A 16,612-nucleotide genomic window follows, 5' to 3' on the forward strand; every position below is an offset into this window, starting at 1 on the left:
TAATTTGGATACTAAAAATTCCTCCATTTGAGAAATAATGAAGCATGTAGAAAAAAATTATAAAGAGCTAAGAGAAAAGAATATATTCCATAACAGACGATTTAGGATAAGTGAAAAATGTCCTTTATACAAATGTCAATTTATATAAACTTCAATGGCTTCAGCTTAATTAGCATTTTAAAATTCTGCTGTGGTTCTAGAAGGGAGAAAATGTTAGGACCTTCAAGTGTAAGAAATGTCTTGTTAACCTTCAAGCAGCTAGACAGCCCACCCTAATTTTCATTTATGAAGGAGCTGATTTGGCAGCTGTCATTAAAACTATCCAGATCTATTCTGAGGTGTACATGGCTGTTTGATAGGGGTAAAGGAAGGGAATGGTTTATTGGACTGCTCTCTGGAGGGGCTGCCTGAATGCTGTGCTGGACCACCAGATGGTGAAGTTTGATGTCAGCTCCAGAAGCTGAGGTGAAACTTCAAATCCACATCTTAGATTCCTTTGTCCAAGATTCACCTGATGTTTTTCCTCTGTTTGTGGAAGGAGGTCAAAGTCAGGACATGTGAAAGAGACAGGTGGGTTCAAAAGGGTCTTTGTAATTAGGTACAGACTGCAGTGTGCTCACTATATGGACATCAGATCCTGTTTCAGCTATGTGACATCCCTATTTCATCAAGGACCAGGGAAGTTATTGCAAGGTGGGGTAAGGATGCACCGTCCACTGTAGACTAAGTTCCTGTGGGCCCTGATATACCTTTCCAGGCACCAACTGTTACTTCCCTTCCAGTCACCTATAGAAATGACAGCACTGGTTCTTCAGCCTGAAATGGGGACAAAAACAATCTGAAGGCACTTTTCAGTTCAGAAAATGAACATCAGAAATATGTCTAACTGCAATGCTGGTTCCCCATCACAAGTAAGGCCAAAGACTACAAAAGCTGAAATGTTTGAACATAACTTTGTATTAATTATTTAACTCTGGTTTTGGGGGGAATACACTTTGGAATCCTCGTAGCCGCATAGGAAAGCACCGGAGACTATTTCTGTACTAAAATAGAACACTTTCCCTTCCAATCAAACATTTTGGTTTTCCTAGGGTTTTGTCAGTGGTGGATCAGTGAAAGAACTACTGAGATATGTGTTCATCAAAATACCTTGTAACGTTTATATTTCCTGGGGAAGAGCAGGCTGATTAGTGTCTGTACTTGACAGTGAACTTCCAAGAAGAAAATATTAATTGGCTTCTGAGATTGCAATGTAGAATTATGCTCATTTTGTTTTTATGCTAAAATACTTACTCAGCTAAAGAATTATGCCACAACTATAGTCGACCATGTTTTGGAACTAAATGGATGGTTACCTCCCTTAACTTCTTGCTTTAGGATTTAGGAGTGATTATTTGCAGTGTTCATTTGATGGTTTTGACTAATCTGAGGATTTATTGCTAGTGGTGCTGATAAATTTTTGCATTATTTTATTTTGAGTGTAATTTGATATTTGCACTGATTAAGTCCTAACTGATCGGGAAGTATTTGTAGAAGGCTTATCTATTGTGTCCTCTTTAAATTGATTCCTGCTTATTTATTACTTTTAATAAAATTAATGAAAAACATATTCAGTCACTTTTTCTTCAATACATGGTTTTAGATGAGCCACTGAGACTGAACCGATTACTTTCATATACCTTTGGCTGACTTTTGGTGATTTAATAAGATGAACAGGAGGGAATTATCCAGTATCAATGAGTGAATGCATACTGGTTCTAAGTGCTTGGTAACTGCCGACATACTTGGTAAAAGCAGAAAGATCATTAATTTCAGTTGTACGCAGACTGCACTTTTCCAGTATGATTTCCTGCCTCAGAATGGCCAATAAAACAGAAGTTTCAGTGCACACGGAAGTTTTTGACATATGATCTTAATTCAAATCAGATTAAAACCAACATTTATAAAAATTTCCTGTGAAGCAGGAATTCCCCAGAGCCAGCAACTGCTCTGTGAAAATGACATTCTTGTCAGTTTGACTAAAAATAGCTGTAACATTGATTTATAAGAGCAGTTGCAGGGGGGTTCAGTATTCTCTGGCCCACAGCAGATCTGTTGGTGGGGTGCCAAGACGCTGACCCTGATGCTCACAGGATCTATAGCTCTGGGATATGCACAAGCCTGTTTTGGCTCCAGCAGAACTGTGCTGAATCCAAGATGCTTTGAATGAAGTGTTTCAGGCTCACTGAGCTAGTGGTTCCAAGCAAAAGTTTTTTTCTTCACAAAATGTCTGAAACTCCTGAAGACAGATGTGAGTTGCCAAAATGTCCTGATCTGTCTTGCAATCAGCTGAAACAGTGCAGTTTGTAATAACTCTTAGTTGCATCTCTCACCTCTGGGCTGACCTGATCACATTGCAGCTTAGCCTTAAATTTGAAAATTGTTTCAAAATGTGCCCCAAATGCTCTCAAAGACCTTTTTTTTTTCCAGCCAAGCCTGCAAAGACATTGAAACAAGAGCTCCAAAAGCTGAAGTTTCCCTTCCAGGTTCTTTTGGAGGGTTAATTGGAAGAGGTAGAAGTTCACCAAGCCACATGTGCAACGGACCACATCACCATTACAACAGATAATTTCCTGCAATAACAGAAAAGAGCTGCAGAGCCAGCTGGTCCTTCTTTTCCCCTTTGGAAGCCACCTGTCTCTTTCACATCCTGATTTTGACTTCCTTCCCCAAACAGAGGAAAAACATCAGGTGAATCTTGGACAAAGGAATCTAAGATGTGGTTATGAAGTTTCACTTCAGCTGCAAGACATGTGTAGGTATCACACAGGACTGATGAGTATCACACATGTCCTGGAAGGGTATCTGGAGATCAGGCAGGATGCCACAGAACTGCCCAAGTGGCACTGGACATCTGTAAGTGAGCAACTGATTTCAACTTGGAAGTAAATCCCACTTTGCTAGAAGTACAGAGACCTGTTCACCTCAACTAAAGTTAAAAGGCACAGTTGCTGAACTGAGCAGCTCTCCATACACATCACCTGTATCCCCACTGTCTGCAGAGACTCAAGGTCTTGTTCACAAGGTGGATGTTGTAGGTTCATTTTTAGGTGTCTGGAGCTGTAATGTAGTATGACAACAATTTTTATTTAAAACCCCCTTGGCTTATGTGTCAGATGACAGCAGAACTGTGGATTCCAGTTAAAAAATTCCCTGGAGCTCCTACAGAAAGTGCTTATAATCCCAAATAGAGCTGTTTTATCCAGGCACACTCAATTCCCCTGTTTTACATATGAAACCTGGATGCCTCAGGTGGATGACTGCTTTTAGGAAGGCTGTCACCTGAAGGTTAGATGCTGCAATGTGCTGTACTGAGATGCTCAAGTGCTCATGGTGGATCTGAATATCTAATCTGCATTTAGGACCCTAAGAAGCTTTGTAATTTCTTCTCTGATGGATTTAAGGGAATAGACAAAACAAAAGACTGAGCTTCATTTTTCCCAAATTGCATAAACCACAGATGCTTCGTATTTAATAAAAGGTGCCACTTGATGTTGGCTTCCTGTGGTCCTTTTTATTAAGTGTTACTTTTCAATGCACCCTACGAGAGAATGATTATAAGCTCTGCCACACTTGCTGCACAGAACCCATTAAAAACATCATCTGTCCTTGCCCTGTGAAAATGTGCCCCCTGAGAAGTGGTATGAACATTGCCTTTCAGAAAATAAAGAAAATTGCCAGCCAAAGAAGCTTCATATTTCACCTTATGTAAAGAAAAGATAAGAAAAAAAAGCAAGTCAAAATTTCAGAGGTCACGTGCACTGTTGTGCTACTTTGGCTACCATGTTGCAAAGTTTGGTGATAACTGAAATTATCTGACTGATAATTGTCAAACTGAAAATCCAAATACCTATTTGAATGCTCTCTGATCTCATAAAATTGGACTCAGAGTTATCCTTCTTCATGTTTTGACCAGAAACTCTGAAACTCTTCAGAGTCATCTAAAAAATATTTAGTTCAGACCACATCAAATGTTACCTTTTAGTGACTCTGAACTGGCCTAGGAGAATGATGAATGTCTGTCTTTTTCTCTGTAACTGTTCTGGTGAATAACACTGGGAAAATCATCCTCCTCTTCGTGGTGTTCTGTCCACAGCTACAGTGAACAGTGTTGTGTTTGGCCACAAGGTGCCTTGAGAGCTGCAGGTTGATCTCCAGGATTTGCAAGTGGTGTTAGACTACTCTATTTCCAGCAGAAGCAATGGGCCCAGAGCTAACTTGGCAGATAGGTACAGCAGCAACCAGGTGAAAAAGGTGCAGGGTTTTGAACAGTGGTTTTGGTCTGTTTCATTCCACAGCAACAACTACCATTAAAAATCTTGCAAAGTCCTACTAATAATGCAGGAAAGGAAGAGAATGAAAACGATTAAGGCTGTGTTGGTATAAGGTATTAAGGAAGGCTTTTACTTTCATGATATCCTTAATCCTTTTCTTCTTCACTGAAAAGATTTATAAGAAAAGCTCTTGTATGACTATATTTTAGACCGTATTTGGAAAGATTAATCCCTTTTTTTTTTTCTTGGGGGGGGGGGGTGTCGGGGTGGGCAGAATAGTTGAGACAGAGTAGAGCTCTTTGCTCCTGCTAAACCTACTTCCCTTGGAGCCAAGCAAGATCAACACACAGCATAAGAGAAAGGAGCGAAGCTGCAGCTCTCGTCTCCAGTGATGCCTGCTGCTTGCAAGCCTGCCGGCAGCTCTGCAGTCACCGCACCGATGCGGTGCTGTCCCTGTACTGATGGCTTTCACTGGCACTGCCGCGCTCCCCCGGCTCTCTTGGGTACTTGACCCTTGGTGGTACCACTGCCTGTGACTGCATCACTTTGCAGGACCATGCAAAGGACCTTTGCTGTGGGAGTCCAGGTTGCTCTGGTGGCACTGAAGGAGGTTAGAGACTGGGACCGGGTGGCTGCCTTTCGAGGGGTGTTACCGAGAGGTGTAATAGTGCTCTCTGCAAAGCCCTCAGAATGGGCTCTGAATGAGCTTCTTCCAGGGCTGGAGGCAAAAGCACCACTTGACTGAGTTCAGTTTACAAGTCTGTTAATTAACACAGATGAGGCTAATTAGCACAGCACCAGAGCATCATGGCCATGCTCCTTGCAGTAGCATGAATTTATTTGTCCAGCTGTGTGCTGCAGCTCCACCTTAAAGCCTGAGAATGCCTGCCTGTTTGGTGGGGACCGGGGTACTTGGGAGTGGTTGAGCCCATGCTGCAGGCAGGTACTTGCAGTACTCACAGGCTGAGAGCTCACACTCCTCCTGCATCTACCTCAGGCCAGTTGCACCCACTGTGCGTGCTATCAGGCTTGATGTAAAAGACCAAGATGGATTTTGCCACCTTGAAAACCATTACGTACAGGCCATTCACAGAAAAGCTTAGACCTTTCAGATCAGTCCTTCCCTTTATGTACACAACAACAGAGATCAAGGAACACAGGTTGTGTGGTTCCAGGTTGAAAGGATTAACTGCTTTTCAGCTGATTCTAGTGTCTCTGTTTATAGGTAGTGACTTATGTCTGCCTGACTTGTCAGACAGTGTGTCATTCCTGTATTAGTCATAATTTAGTTATATGTTTCTGCATAATTTTTACGTATGTCAAATATGATTCATCTGGGATGCTACTTCTACTATTGCACAGCACTTACCCAACTGATATTTCAGGATAATGCAGATCTTGGGATGCCCTTAGAATAGGGAACATATTAAAGCACCAGGAAGAAAAAAAAAAAATGAGAAAAAAAAAAGTCACACCAAGACTGCGAAGGTGAAGGCTGTGATTAAAAAAGAATAAAAAGCTGTAAATGAGCAGGTGCTATGTGTGCAACTCAAGAATTTTGGCCAGCAAAGTCAGTCATCTGGCATCCCACAGTATTAACCTGTGGATACCTTCACAGAGAGAATCATTGCAACTCAGGACAGTCATCTAAAATAAATAAGAAAAACTGCTCTCTTCAGACAGCCTTTCTGTCTCTTTTTTTGATAAATTGAGTCTAGACAACTAGTTACATTTTCAGAAGTCAGGAGTTCAACAGGTAAAGACCACTTATGCTAACTCAAAATGGAAACAAAGACATAGGTTAAAACCCACTCCTAGGTTAGGCTTTCTTGAACTTTTAGAAGCTGCGAACAAATTAACACACATGCTGCTCAAATGCCCTTTGCTTCCCCCACTAACTGGCATACCAGGGAGAGGCACAGGTGGAGCAGCCACCCGTAACACTGCTACTGAACAAACCAAGCATGGTGCAGAAGCCTCATGAAGTTCAATGAGACCAAGTGCAAGGTCCTGCACCTGGGTCAGGGCAATCCCCAGTATTGATACAGACTGAGGGATGAATGGATTGAGAGCAGCCCTGCAGGTAAGGACTTGGAGATACTGGTGGATGAAAAATTGGACATGAGCAACTGAAAGAGGGTAGGCTTAGGTTGGAGATAAGGAAGACATTTTTTATAGTGAGGGTTGTGTGACACTGGAGTATGTTGCCCAGAGAAATTGTGGATGCCCCATCATTGGAAGTGTTAAAGGTTAGGTTGGGTGGGGCTTTTGAGCAACCTGGTCTAGTGGAAGGTGTCCCTGCCCATCTAGATAATCTTGAGAGGTCCCTTTCAACCCAAACCATTCTGTGATTCTATGCAGAGATACAGAGCCCCAAATGTCCCACCTTGATGATGTATGACTGATTTCAGAGAGAAACCAGGAATGCCTGAGGATTCAAATTCCCTGCTTAACCAGCATAACAAGTGTATTGGGTCTGGTTTGGATGGTGTTAATTTTCTCCATACCAGCCCTCATGGTGCTGTGCTTTGTATAGATAGCTAGAAAGGTGTTGATAACACACCATTTTTTTGGCTTCTGCTGAGCAGCGCTGGCACAGCACCCAGGCTGTCTCTCCAGTGTTCCCCCCTCACCAGCAGGCTGGGGTGGGCAAGATCTTAGGAAGGGCCATATCCAGGACAGCTGACCCAAACTGACCAAAGGGATAGTCCACACCACATGAGGTCTACTTGGCAATTAAAGTTAAGAGAAAGGAGGAGGAATGGGGGGGTGTTAATTATTTATGATGTTTGTCTTCTGGAGAAACTGCTACGCTTACTGAAGCCCTACTTCCTGAGAAGTGGCCAGACATTGCCTGCTGATGGGAAGCAGAGAATAAATCTTTTGTTTTCCTTTGCTTTCACACACAGCCTTTACTTTTGCTTTATTAAACTGCCTTTATTATCACCCACAAGTTTTTTTCCATCTTATCTTCTGCCCCCCTGTTCAGCTGAGGATGGGAGTGATAGAGCAGCTTGGTGGGCACCTGGTGTCCAGCCAAAGTCAACCCACCACAACAAGCCATTATCTGTTTAAAGCATTGCTGATTATCTGAGACCATCACCTGACAGTTATCTTACACAGCAAGTTCTTCAGTTGCTGCTATGCGGTATGTACAGAGCTGCCAGAAGGCAGGAACTGGCCAACAGTTCAATATGCAAGTTTTGTGAAAGCCAAGGACAGTCACGGCTCCTGAAGTTTTCAAGTATTTTTAAGCCTTCCTCCGCCTGTGCTGCCACAGGGATGAAATTTCTGTGGGAATGGCCAGAGCATATCTCAGTCAGAGATATTCCACCCACAGTCAGAGATATTCCAAACAGCAGAGAGGCAAAATAAACATCTATCTAGGTAGACTAATAGACAGATACAACTGAGTTCAAAAGCTTTCTCTTTGATTTAGTGGAGGGACTTTAACATCCCTGCGAGTGAACAGAGCAGTGGGATTACAAATGCCTCCCTCTCTTTCTGTCCAAATGAAAGCTGAATTCCTGATACCACATAAGATGCTCCAGCAGGAGACCCTGAAAAATCTGATCTGTTCCTAATATCTGGTACCCAAACATATAGACACTGTGTATTCAAGTTCCTGTTTTGACTGAGATGACATAGAGATCTTGAACCCTCCAGCTGGGACTCCATCAACAAGGCATGATGTGGTGAGGGGGGGACGGGGAAGGTGATTAAGAGGGCAGGCATGAACATCCAAAATGGCTGGTAACACTTCTGTTTCAGTGAGAAGTTTCAGTGGGTAAATATGTGTGCGAACATTAACAGTTACAACTAATTTCTTTCTTGGTCAGTCAGCACTGCCCATTTGTTCTCTAGAACAAAGCTCAAAGGCTCTCTTTAAAAATGGACTGTCTGTGACAAGTCTACTGAAAAACTGTACCATGACTAGGGTCATTAATCACAGCGTGACTGTAACACCTTGAAATGAAATCAATCCAAAATAATTAAAGTCTTTCTAAAGATCTGACTCAGGTTCTTGCATTGATTCTGGTCATGTCCAGCTAAGAACGCATGAAGGAATGACAACTTGCTCAATTTATATACTTATTCTCTAAGTCAGCTCAAAAAAAAAAATATATGTATGAATGTTGCCATTTATTTATGCCTGAAAATCCTGATTTTAAACAGAAGTACTTCAAAAACTGCACCATCAACAATAAAATACAGTCTTGGCCTTACTTAATATAGGTAGAGATACAGAGCTATAATCACAAACCATGGGACTGGAAAGCACCTAGATCCCTCATTCCCTGTCCCTCCCCAGGGCAGGTTCAGCTATACTTATGCCAGTCCTGGCAGATGTTTAAAGACTTAAGACTTTTTGTCCTTTTCACAGAAAATATGGGGAAGACCTTATTCCCTTTGTCTTTATAGCTAATTTTTGAAATGTGATCTCACATCTGCCTGAAGTTGTTTCTTTCCTAAACCAAAGAACTCCAAGCCTTCCTTCAGCTTTTCCTCATTCACAGTATTTTCTAAACCGTGCTTGCCATGCATTTCTCTCCAGCTATGTGTATTTTATTGAAATTAGGTAATAAGCACTGCTCACAGGTCCACTCACATATTACCAGGATCAAATAGGAAGAATTATTTCATGTCCCTCACACATAGTAACCTTGTTTATACATCCAAGGACACACCTTTTATGAGAGTGGGACAGCATTACTGCTTTGTGCTTCCTTGCACCACTGTAACCTCTGTGCCATTTGCAGAGCTGCTGCCTGGCCAGTCGTTCTCTGCCCTGTGTTTGTGCACCCTGCAGCTCCTGCCTGCAGGTCACACTTGGTTCTTGCTCTCAAGGAAGTGTGCCCTGTTTGAGTTGCACTGTTTGTTCAACGGGCCTTGAGTAGCTGGAGTTGGGATCCCACCCACCCACCACCCTTCCTGGCTGGTGCAGCCCCTCACTCAAGCCACTCGGGAGGATATTGAAGAGCATGGCCCAGAGGAGGTTCCTGTGGATTTCACGTCGAGGCATGCTTCCCACCTGGCAATGAACACTCCATAATTTTTACCGTAGAATTTTTCCAGCATCAATCCTGAGATTTGTATGTTTTCCTAGTTTTTCTTCAAAAATGTTAAATGAGATAGATAAAAGAGGCTTTGTTACATAGAGCTTGCTACTGGGTTGTATTAGATTGGTTTGGCTTAATATATTTGACTTAATATATTTGGTGAATATCTTGCTCTCAGCTTCTACGTGCTTACACAAGTTTTGCTTCATTATATTTCAGTTTCTTCCTAGAAGTTGGAAGTATCTAAGTCCATAATTCCTTGGCTGGCAAGGTGGGTGAGGGTGGACTTCCCCTTTTAAAAAGACAGGCATTTTTGCCAGTTTTCTGGAAGCTTAATTCTAGCTCCAGCTCCTTCAGATTTTCAAAAGTAACTACCTGCAGTTTTGAAAGTCCTCCAGTCACCCAGGTGGTAGTGTAAATTTTTGTGTTCTCTAAGTTGTGCTTTTTAAGCTAGCCATCTGACTAAAATCAACCTTTTCAGTGATTACTGTCACCAAAAAGACAATGAAAACTCTGACCCTCTTGCTGTCATCTGCTAATAGCTTTCCATTTCTACTGAGTGGTATTCTGATGCTTTACTTGACTTTTTTCTCCTCAGCTAATTCACTTTCTAAAAATCTTTCTAGTCATTCTTTGCTTATGTTTTGCACTTTCCTTTTTTATCTTATGCTCATGTATTCATATTTTAAGTTTCTTTTGTTTAGGAGTTGGGAGGAAAGAGATACTGTCTTCTTGTGCCTGAAGAACAGATGATTCAGTCAGGTTTCTGTCTTACACCACTTCCAGGCTGTGGACTAAACTGATGTGTGGTGATATCCTTGTTATGATTTTAGTTTGTATGTACAAAGTAGTTGATGTGGCTACTGCTGCATAACATTAGCTGAATATTTGTGTTGGTTTTCCTTTTATCACTAGACAAAAAGCACAATTCTCCCACACACTGTGCATGCAACCAAAGACTGCACTGAGGTTACCTATGGGATAAAAGAACACATAGGTACAACAAACAGTAGGTACAAGGGAGCAGTGCCATTACAAAGCAGCATATGTGACTTCTGAAATGGGCAGTGACACATTACCTCTCGCCCAGGCACAAGTCACACCTTGGAAGTAACAACTAACTGAGTAGATTCAGGCAGTGATTTAAGGCACCCATAATTCCACCATCATTTGTGCACTCCCGAATCACCCAAAAAAGCATATTTAGCCTCATGAAAAAAAGAAAAAAAATATATACCACAGCTCCATTTAATTATCTAGAGTAACAGTCCAGAGGTTTACCTTGGCAGCAGGAGGATGGATGTTACAGACATCATGCAAGTTAACATGGTCAGCAAGTGCATTTAGCATGCTCTCAGCTATTCTAGAACTCTTGCTTCAGGAGAGTTCAGCTCTGACTCCTCTGCCAGCCTGGATGCCTGAGATATCCAAGGGCGTCTCAAGTTGTGCTAAGTGCTTGTGGTTGGGCAACCAAATCCCACCTCTAAAATCTCAGTGACAGGAATCCTATCCAAAGTTCTAAAATGTGGTTTGAATTCCAGACGAAAATCAAAAGCCAAATGAACATCTGCACATGGGAAGTGAAACTGTTAAAGGCATTATTAAAGCCTTAAAACATGTGAAAATAAAAACTGTGCTTAAAGAACTGCACACTAACTATTGCAAAATTAATCCAGAAAGCCTTTATTTTCAGGCAAAACAAGAGCCAGCTTCCCAGAGGACTGTTAGGACTCCTGAGTCTGCCCACGAGGAGAGCAAAGAGCATTTTCAGAGTGTCACTGGTGAGAGCACAGGAGGCTGTTCCTCCCTACAGGGATCTCAAGTTTGCCTTTAAGGCTACACAGCAGACATATTTTTTAAACAATCTATACTTGAGAGTGGTTTTGTTTTGTCAGTTTATGGACAACATGTCTTTAAGATTGATGAGATCCAAAGCTATATGTAAGGCAAAAATGAAGATAATGAACAAAAAGGTCTATGATGGTAAAAGAGGGAAAACAGCAGATGCAGGAAGTGGAGGGAGTCTGGCCCATACACACTCCTCAGTCATCAGCTGCTTTCCAAAGGTATTAATGAAAAACACTATGACACACCTGGCCCCAGGGAGACTCCTCTGGGGTCTGCCCTACTCAGCTCATCCCATTCAGCTGTACTCTCTAGGGGTGCATTTTATTGTAACAGGGCAATGCCTCTATATGCTTTTTTATATTTATGGAGGGATAGATATATATACATGTGGATGGTGCAGACAGACACATGCTTCTCTGCCGATGTCTGCTCCAAGCTGGCCGGACACAGTTTAGCTTTGACACAGAAGTCATGTGGTGTTATGCAGGATACGTGTCAGCAAGATCGATTGACTCAGGCTAAAAACTGTACACAGCATCTAGGCTGGATCGAGCTCCTCCCTAAATAGCTCAGAGAGTGTCAACTCAGGCTACAATGAGCTGTAGGCTTCCCCACTGTGTGTAGAGACTAAGCGGTGTCCTCTGAAGTAGTGCAGGAGGTCCTCATCACCAATCTCTCTCCCTTAGCTGCACGGGTAACCTGGCACAGATAACCAACCTCATGCATTCGTACACAGCAAAAATTACAGGCTCCTGGAATCCCGCTGTGCAGGGAAGGGCTCCTAATGTTCTTCACATTGCATGAACAGCAAAGGTGCAGCCCTCATGTATATGAATAGAAGCAATTTTTTCCCTATTCATGATAACCCAGTTAACTTCTGTTGATGTCGTGCCCCTATAGCAACCTCTTTTAAACGAAGAGGCAAATAGAGGGAAAGGGAACTTCCATTTTGATGCCTGTTTCCTGCATCTTTGTTTCGACATTCATCACTGCTGCACAATAGTTGCCAAGTTAAACAATTGCTGCTTCTATTTGTTCATTTGAGCATAAAGACATAGTTCTGTGGCCTTATACAGCTATTTAATTGTTTTGAATGAACACAGTAAGAGTGAAAGTGACTGCAAAAATGTCGATCAAAGCATGTGATTTTTACCCTCTCCATTATTTAGTTAATAGTGAATTGGGGCAGGATATAGTAGATATACCAAAATAAGCTTCAGGATTATTTTGTTCTCATAAATTTCCTTCCCATCACTGGTTTTTGGTTTTTTGTTGTTTTTTGTTTTTTTTTTTTTCACAGTACTAGTACATATGCATAATTTATTTCCAGTCTTTGGCTGCATCACAATAAATACAGGAAAATAGAGTATGAGCAGTCTGAGATTTCTCACAGAAGGGGTGAGTCATTTGTAAGGACCTAAGAAACATCTTCCAGCCACACAGTGTCTTGCCAGCCTTGTCCCCCTTCTATCTGTACCTGCACTACCTGTATGGTGTGCAGTCTCCTACTTTATCGTGCTGAGGCAGACCTACTCAGGAAGATGCTGGACTGGCCTGGGGAAAAGCACCTGCCAAGTGAATCCTCACAGATTCTGCAAAGGTTCACATAAACACGTCTTATACATGTGAATTACCCACACTATTTGAATAATGGCGACCGGAAGGACAATCTGTAAATGGTGCTTCTGTGATATACTACAGGTCAGAACAGGTTACCTGGGACCTGCCCCGTGGCTTTAAATTTGGAAAAAGTTCTCAATGTTACAAAGTACCCTCTGCTGGCATTCTGTACTGCCATGAATTTCAAGTCACCTTGCCCATTTTTATTTCACATAGGGCACTTATTAAACAGCCAGACATAAAATCATAGAAGATACAAAATCCTCTCAGGGGAAACACCCAAACATGCTATTGTCTTCCAAAAATGTATTCTGTAGGTTCTCATTACTTTTTAAGTACATTATTATTATTTATTAAGAAAACATATCTAGAATGACATAAACCACCGTTCATGTCAAGGTTGACTAAACTGTCACCAGTCCAAAAATTAAGATATGGCTTTTTCTACCTAAAGTTACTGTTGATGCAATAATATATTGGACTTGAGTCAAAAATCAGGACCTTCTTATTTCTGTTGCTAGTGTGCAATCTAGGTATTCTAGGATTTATGAAGCAACAAATGTTTAGGGTTTTTTTTCTTTTTTTTTTTTTCTTTCTTTTTCTTTTTTCTGACATACATTTAAGGAATAATTCTTCAGTGCAAGACAACAAATAAAAAGAGGCTATCTTCCAAATTGGTTTCATTTTACATTTTTAATATTCTTATTCTACAATGACTAAAGTTCTACTTGAGATATGGTTGCAGGAATTAGTTTCTTACACTGTTTTTTTTGCTTCAATGTGATCACATAAATCATCATCAGAGAAATTGTCATAATTTATGTTTCTAAGCTGTAGAATTTGAATTCTAAATGAGATGAGTTAACCTGTGCAGGCAATGACTGCATTCATTACGTCTTACACATCCTAAGCCAACCATATCCTGGGCTGCATGAAAAAAAGCATCAAGGGAGGCAATTCTCCCCTTCTACTCCGTTTTGGTGACACCCCACCTGGAGTACTGCCTTCAGCTCTGGGGCTCCCAACGTAAGAAGGACATGGACCTGTTGGGGCAAGTCCAGAGGAGGGCCACGAAGATGATCAGAGGGCTGGAGCTCCTCTCCTATGAAGACAGGCTGAGAAAGTTGGGGTTACACAGCCTGGAGAAGACAGGGCTCCAGGGAGACCTTATAGCAGCCTTCCAGTACCCAAAGGGTACCAAAGGTACGGTACCCTACAGGAAAGCTGGAGATGGACTTTTACAAGAGCATGTAGTGCTAGGACAAGGCAGAATGGTTTTAAGCTGAAAGAGGGAAGATTTAGATTAGACACTAGGAAGAAACTCTTCACTGTGCGGGTGGTGAGGCACTGGAACAGGTTTCCCAGAGAAGCTGTGGCTGCCCCATCCCTGGAAGTGTTCAAGGCCAGGCTGGATGGGGCTCTGGGCAACCTGGTCTAGTGGAAGGTGCCTCTGCCCATGGCAGGGGGGCTGGGGCTAGATGGTCTTTAGAGGTCCTTTCCAACCAAACCACTCTATGATTATATGATAATTGTTTCTTTTTATACACTGATAGTTTTGCTGATTAAAGTTTTTAGTATGTTGTTTGCCAGATAACCATGACTGAAGCCCTGGGAGAAGGAAACCCTGTAAAGTAACAGTTTTCTTTTCAAAAATGGGATTTTTAAATAGCTGCAGGTGTGGGTGTGTGTGTGGTGTGTTTATTCTGTTTGGGAAAATTCATTACCTCTAGAGAAGAAACAAAAATGCAGCAAAACCCTTATATGTTGTGTTCTCCCAGATTATACATAATTTCTCTTCTCTTCTTAAATGTTGGAAAAATATAAGGACATACCTGTAATTTTTTTAAAGGATTAAGAGATTTCTAGATGTCCAGTGTGAAACTGACTCTGATTAATATATTCAAAAAGCCGTTTCTTGCACAATGTATTTAAAATGGAGTTTCTTTGCAGTAGCTTAAAATGGCTCTCACAAATTGATGTATTCAAAATATGAGAATGCTTGCATTAAACACACCTCTACCCACTGAGGAAAAGTGGTTTATCCTCTCAGGAAAGATCTCAGTTCTGATCTTGCAAAACCTGCCCTGCGTCATTAATATTAACCCTTGCTACCATGTGTGTATTATTTGGGTGAGTGTTTCATTTCTGTACCATCTAATCCAAAGACCTTTTTTTCTTCCCACAGCAGAGAACCAGTGTTATTCTGGAATTAATGATGAGCAATGGAATAGCAAGTAGTGACTCATTTGCACCTTGAGCGATCACACTGGTGCATTTGACCTGTACAGCTAAACCAAACCGCACAATTCAATCTAACAATACTTAAGTTGAAGCATAATTTTCCTGAACACTTAATCCAAAAAATGTCTATCAGTTACAGAATGAATCATCCAAAAGGAGAAAGAACTGCAGAAATATAAATAATTAGTTATAATGTACTTACACAGGAAGATAAAGGCAGAGAAGTGTCTCGTTGGGAGCCTTAAGGAGAGTAGTGATGCAGTGAGCTTGTGCTTGAGTGGAGTCCACTGGGTGTTAAGGCTTTATGAAGCCATATGAAAGACTTATGTCCATAGCCAACTGCAAGTGTAAAACACAAGCCTGGGGAAGTCAATGTACCTGTTTGTGCACTTAGAGATAAGCTCCTGTATGTGCCTCCACATGACTATAAGGAGAAAAAGACAGTTTTGTTGTGAGTTCATCTGTTTGAGACTCCAAAGTCAGGATTTGTAGAGGGATGAAGGCAGTGGGTTGATTAGCATTGATAACACGCTGCTGTGGCCTTGCCTCAGAGGCAGTGGGTTGATTGACATGGATGATGTGCAGCTGTAGCTCATTCCTGCTAAGGAGTTAAATAGCCCTGAGGATGGTGGGGGAGGAGGTGGGGTGGAGGAGGAGGAGTGTGGTCTGACTTCGGGAGGAGGGAGAAGCAGTATGGGCAGTAGAATCTAACTGATGATAAAAGCCTTGTTGCAGCTTGCTAATTTGCTTGTGCTGTGACTTTTGGTGCCCCATGTGAGGGACACTGATCTGGACTCAAACTACAGCAAGGGTTCACTTCCCAGCTTTGCCACCAATTTGCCTGTGACTGTTGTTTTTCTTGCTCCCAAAGCTATAAAATCAGAGTAATGGAACTTCCCCAGTACATGGGATTGTTGTGGCAAAACAGCTAAGGGCTATGAAGTAGCTATGTATAGCAGTAAAGACTAAAATGCAATTTAAAAATACCTGACAGAAGAATCTAGCAACTACAAAATGGCTGAAATTTAGGCAACCTTACATTTTTCTTCTGATGACATGATAGTTATCCAAACTGGATTTAACTTTACTACATGATAACATTTAAGAGATTTAATAGCATATGTAACCTACTTATACAAAATAAATCTTGTTTCAGAATACAGTTACAAAGAATTTCAAATAAATCTTATATTTTGCTTTGTAAGTGCCTGGATTCTACAGAACTTTTCAGTATATGGTCAAATTGGTAGATAGGAATGATTGTATTCCAGATGGCAGTACTTACACACCTTCAGTTGAAATTATCTATACAGAGACTGTGACCATAATTGGAACCAGTGGCTGAAATGGCTTCATACGCACCTATGTGTCATGTATATCATGTGAGTATATCAAGCGGGAATTTGAGACAGGAAAGTCACAATTTTTCTGTCTAGATGTAACCTGACAGTCATGGCATACTAGTATTATTTTTTTTCCTTTGGGGGAACTTGCGTGTAATATCCTGCTAGTACCTCTAACGCCTGGTTT

The sequence above is a fragment of the Falco punctatus genome (assembly GCF_963210335.1).
Source record: "Falco punctatus genome assembly, chromosome: 2".
Lineage (NCBI taxonomy): Eukaryota > Metazoa > Chordata > Aves > Falconiformes > Falconidae > Falco > Falco punctatus.